Here is a 6,000-nt window from a genome sequence, read left to right as displayed (position 1 = left end):
CTGGCCCCTCTGCTGTAGGTCTGCTGAGGTTCACTCCAGGCCCTGCTTGCCTGGGGTTCACCTGCAGCAGCTGCTGAACAGTAAGGGTTGTTACCAGGTTTCTTCTTCTGGTATCTTTGTCCCAGAAGGATACTTGTGTCAATCTGATCTCTCTTTTATGAGGTGTCTCTTTGGATATATAGGGGTCAGGGAGCTGCTTGAGGAGATGGTCTCTTCTTTATAGGATCTCAGATGGTGAGCTGTGATCTCTGTTATCCATTCAGAGCTGCTGGACCGGTACATTTAGGTCTGCTGGAGCAGAACTCATAAACTGCTTTTTGTTCCCAGGTGCTCTGTCCCAGGGATTTAGGGCTTTATCTATGAGTTTCCGTTATGCTGCCGCCTTCTTTTTTTTTTTTCCTTCAGACCTGCCCTGCCCAGCAAGGAGGCAGCCTAGTCACTGTCGGCCTATAGAGGCTTTGCTTAGTTGCTGTGGGCTCCGCCCCGCTGCCGAGTGAACTTCCCTGCAGTCCTGTTTATATGGGTATAGTTAGAACTGCTTTGGCGGTGGTGGCCCGCCTCTGTTGGGGCGGAGTCTCTGCTGTGGCAGGTTGCCTTGGCAACGGCGGGCTGCCTCAGCATTGGCTGACTACCTCCGTCCTGGCGGGCTGCCTCGGTAATGGTGGACGCCCCTTCCCCACAGAGCTGGACCATCCCAAGTTCAGCTGCGCTTGCTGTGAAACTCTCAATCCAGAGTTTCTTGTTGCTGTTCTTTTGTGGGGGTGGGACCAGCTGAGCCTGATCGCATAGCTCCCTGCTTCAGAGTCTTTTTTAAGTTGTTGTTCCAGTCGCTTGTTGAGGAGGCGCCGGTGTCTGTTTTCCCCTGCGTCCACTTACTTCGCTGGCTTAAACAGAGGCACTGAGGTTTGTGGCGCTTTTTTTTTTTGCCCTGGAATCTACTGTCCTGTTTCCCTGCTCAGTCCCCTTTTTAAACAGACGAACGGGCGACTTCCTGTGGCTCCAGTCGCCAGCCAAAAGGGCACCGGGACTGGTGTATTTTGTATGGAGAACCGGTGCTCCAGGGCGCCGACAAAGCAGCCGCACAGGGCAAAGCAGCGGAACCGGCCGGCACAGCCGTGTTGGCCGAAACAGCCGCGCTGGCGACCGTGGAGCTCCTCCACCTGGGAATTTCCTAGTCTGTGGGCAGTAAAAATGCGGCGTCCACTCACCCTCTGCGCTTTCACTGGGAGCTGCAATCCTGAGCTGTTCCTAAATGGCCACCTTGGATCCTCCTCCTTTTTTTTTAATTTTTAATTGGAAGTCCATGGAAAGTGGCCTGAAGACATGAATGAAAAAACAAATCTTTGTTTTTACTCAACTCTAATTGAAATCTAACATGTCCTTCAATTATGAAAGTAAGTGACAGCTCATAGTAGTAAAGGCAAAAACTGTTTTGTAGTTACCAATAGAAATCATGAGTATGCTCCTATTAGTTATTGCAGATGTCTCTTAATCTCCTTTGTACTCATCACCGTTTTAAAATTATTGTAATGCATTGCTGATCAACAAATACATTTCACCACATAAACAGAATTAAAAACAAAAATTATGTGATCCTCTCAATAGGTGCAGAGAAAGTTTTCAATAAATCTCAACATCGATTCATGATAAAATCCCTCAACAAACTAGGTATCAAAGGAAAATATCACAGAATAATAAAAGCCATCTGTGACAAACCCACAGCCAACATCATACTGAACATGAAAAAGCTGGAAGCATTTTCCTTAAGAACTAAAACAAGACAAGGATGCCCACCGTCACCCCTCCTGTTCAACATAGTACTAGAAGTGTAGCTGGATGTGGTGGCTCCCACCTGTGATCCTAGCACTCTGGGATGCCGAGGCAGGCAGACTGCTTAAGTCCAGGAGTTCAAGACCAGCTTAAGCAACATGGCAAAACCCCACTGTGTTTTATGTATTTCTCTACAAAAATTACATAACAATTAGCTGGGTGTGGTGGCACACACCTGTGGTCCCAGCTACTTGGGGTTGAGGGGAGCTGTTGAGGCAAGAGTAGATTGCTGTGAGCCAAGATCTTCAACCTGAGTGACAAAGCCAGACATTATCTCAAAAAAAAAAGGAAAAGAAAAGAAAAACTTCTAGCCAGAGCAACCAGGCAAAAGAAATAAAGAAAAGGCATACAAATAGGAAAATAGGAAGTCAAATTATCTCCCCTTTCTGTCCATATGATTCTGTACATAGAAAACACTAAAGATTCTGCCAAAAGGCGCCCAGACCTGATAAATGACTTCAGCAAAGTTTCCAGATACTAAATCAGCTTACAAAAATCAATTGCATTTCTATACATCAATAACACTTACACTGAGGTTGGTAAAAAATGAAATCCCATTTAGAATAGCCACACACACACAAAAAGCATATGAATATATATCTAACGGAGGAGGTGAAAGAACTCTACAAGGAGAACTACAAAACACTTCTGAAATAATAGACAACGTAAACAAATGGTACTACATTCCATGCTCATGGATTGGAAGAATCAATATTGTTAAAATGTTCATACTACCCAAGGGTGTCTACAGATTCAACACTATTTTTATGAAATTACCAATGTCATTTTTGACAGAATTAGAAAAAAAAAGGTAGTCTAAAGTAAATAGGGAACCAAAAAGAGCACAAATAGCTAAAGCAATCCTAAGCAAAAAGAACAAAGGTGAGGCAGGCACCACATTACTTGACTTCAAATTACTATACTATAAAGCTATAGTAACCAAAACAGGATGGAACTGGTAAAAAAAAAAATACAGACATAGATTAATAAACAGAATAGGGAACCTAGAAATAAAGCCAGACACCTACAACCTACTGATCTTTGACAAAGTTGACAAAAATAAGCAATGGAGAAAGGACTGCCTATTCAATAGTTGGTGCTAGAAAAACTGGCTAAGTATAAGCAGAAAATGAAACTGGACCCCTACCTATTACTGTATACAAAAATTAACTCACAGGAAATCAAAGACTTAAATATAAAACCTCAAACTATCAAAATCCGAGAAGAAAACCTAGGAAATACCCTTCTGGACAGGGACTGAGGCAAAGAATTTATAACTAAGTCCTTGAAAGCAATTGTAACAAAAACAAAAATTGACCAACAGGATCTAATTAAACTTAAGAGCTTCTACACAGCAAAAGAAACTGTCAACATAGTAAACACACAATGTACAGAATGGGAGAAAATATTTGGAAACTATGCATCTGACAAAGGATTAATATTCTGAATCTATAAGGAACATAAACAAACCAATTAAAAAATATCATTAAAATATGGGCAAAGGTCATAAACACACACTTCTCAAAAGACGACATAAAACAGCCAAGAAACCTGTTTAAAAATGTTCCATATAACTAATGATCAGAGAAACGGAATTCTAAACCATAAGGAGATACTATCTCACACCATCTAAGAATGGCTTATTAGAATGTGAAAAAATAACATGTTGGCAAGACTATGGAGAAAAGAGAACATTTATACAGTATTCATGGGAATATAAATTGGTTCAGCCACTGCAGAAAGTAGTATGAAAATTTCTCAAATAACTAAAAATAGAACCATCATTCAGTCCCATCAACCCCATTGCAGTACTGGATATATACTCAAAGGAAAATAAATTATTCTACCAAAAGGATATCTGTGCCTATATGTTTATCTCAGCACTAATCACAATTGCAAAGACATAGAATCAGTCTAGGTACCCATCAACCCACTGGACTGGATAAAGAAAATGTGGTACATGTACACCATGGAATACTATGCAGCCATAAAAAATAACAAAATCCTGTCCTTTGCAGCAGCATGCATGCAGCTAGAGGCCATTATCCTAAGTGAAGTAAAACAAAACAGGAAACCAAATATCACATGTTCTCACTTATAAGTGTGGCTAAACCTTGAGTAACATGAGCATAAAGTTGGGAACAATAGACACTCTGGAAACTAGAAGAGGGGGAAGGAAAGGAGGCAAGTAAGGGATGAGAAGCTTCCTATGGGGTACTATGTTGACAGTCTGGGTGACGTCATCAATAGAAGCCCAGTCTTAGTATGACACATTACACTCTTGTCACAGAGTGTAAAATTAAATAATGGTAGTAGATACATCACTGGATTATTATATAATGTGCTGATATAGAAACACATGTATTTCTTTTTTACAAATTTATCATTTTACATTTAGAAAACTGTCTTTTTAAAAACTTGCTTTTCTTAAAAAAAAAAAAAAACTATGTATGCCTATACATGTGTATGTGTATTTATATTTAAAAAATTTTATTCTGAGAAACATTTTATAGACTCCATACAGGCTACCCATGGGATTCATTATAAGAAAACTAAGGAATAACCCCTGATATCATGTGTGCCTCAAAATATGATGTAATAGAAACAAGACAGATATCCTTATAACACGTTTGCAAATAAAGAAACAGAAAAATAAGCTAAAACCTTGTTTAAAGTCACTTAAATCAAACTAGATAAGCCAAGGGCCTGGATTCTTTTCCATGTTTTCTTATATGTCCACCTGAGCATCTCTCGTACTTCCAGAGTCCAAACTGGTATGAGTTCTGCCTAAATCTTTCAAATCCCATCTTTGCTTTTGAATTATACTAAACTATACATATCCAAAAACTTGAGCCTGGCACAGTGGCTCATACCTGTAAGTCCAGCACTTTGGAAGGAAAAGGCAGGCAGATCACTTGAGTTCAGGAGGTCAAGACCAACCTAGACAACATGGAGAGAACCCATCTCTACAAAAAATACAGAAATTATCTGGGTGAGTGCCTATAGTTTCAGCTACTCCAGAGGCTAGGGTAGGAGAATCACTTGAGCCCAAAAGGTGGAGGTTGTAGTAAGCCGAGATTGTGCCACCACACTCTGGTAGAGCCAGACACTGTCTCAAAACCAAACCAACAAATGGAAAACAAACAAATTTGAGAAAGATGCTCTAAATGCTTTGAGAAGCAGGTTATGCCAAGTTTCTGATCTTCCTTAGTTGTACTGGCCTCAAAGTCAGTTAACGGTTTAAATACTTCCCACAGAATGAGCTCAACTCTCAGCTAGGACCAGAAAAATAACAAACTCTGATATAGGCAATACAACAGTTGAAAAGATGACTTTGAAATCGGATACAATTCACTGAGCAGCTTTCCACAGTGTATTTTGCTCCTACCATATTGTATTGCTTGAAGGGACTTTGAAGTCCACATTCAAATCTGCAACTGTTTGAGTGTGATGCAATAAGATACCCTAGGAAATCAGGGTGGATAGATGAATTAGCTTTCTGGATACCCAATGATAGATGAACCATGCACTCTTGGGAGTTCATAGTTAGTTCAAATGATCTCCCAAAATGTTATCTGTTCATCCAGAGCTTATCTAAATCATCTGAATTTCATCACCGTCCAAAATTCAGCTGACATTCGTGTGAGGATTTCCTTTCCCATGTGATTTCTCTTTCCACTCTCAGCCAGAAATAATCCACACACTTTCCCAAGGTCATATAGATGACAGGTCTCAAGAGGACTAGAAAGTAAAAACAAGCAGAAAAGTAAATAGGAATACATTCAATGTAAAATCTAGTTGTAGAGAATTAACTTTCCAAGTGAATACTGCATTCCTTTATATATTGTTCTGTGGCAATATTTGTAAAGAATTTTCTAAGTGTGGCCACTTTAATGTACTTGTAGTAGAAAATAATAATACGTCATTTATTCTTGCTGCATTGTCCAAAATCTAGGTTATATCATGAAATAGCAAAATAGAAAAGTTGAGAAGTTTAGAAAAAATAGCCGCAGAGATGAATAAGACCCGGGGATTTAAATCTACAAGGAAACAGTCAAAGAACCAGGACTATTCATCACAGAGAAGAAAAAACAGGGCAACCGAGAAGGATAATACTTAAGAATACATGAAATAAAATAAAAAGGAAACAATATCTTAGGCAAGAATAGA

The sequence above is a fragment of the Cebus imitator genome, unplaced genomic scaffold, assembly GCF_001604975.1.
Source record: "Cebus imitator isolate Cc_AM_T3 unplaced genomic scaffold, Cebus_imitator-1.0 Scaffold31, whole genome shotgun sequence".
Classification (NCBI taxonomy): domain Eukaryota; kingdom Metazoa; phylum Chordata; class Mammalia; order Primates; family Cebidae; genus Cebus; species Cebus imitator.
Note: the sequence above shows the minus strand (reverse complement) of the source record.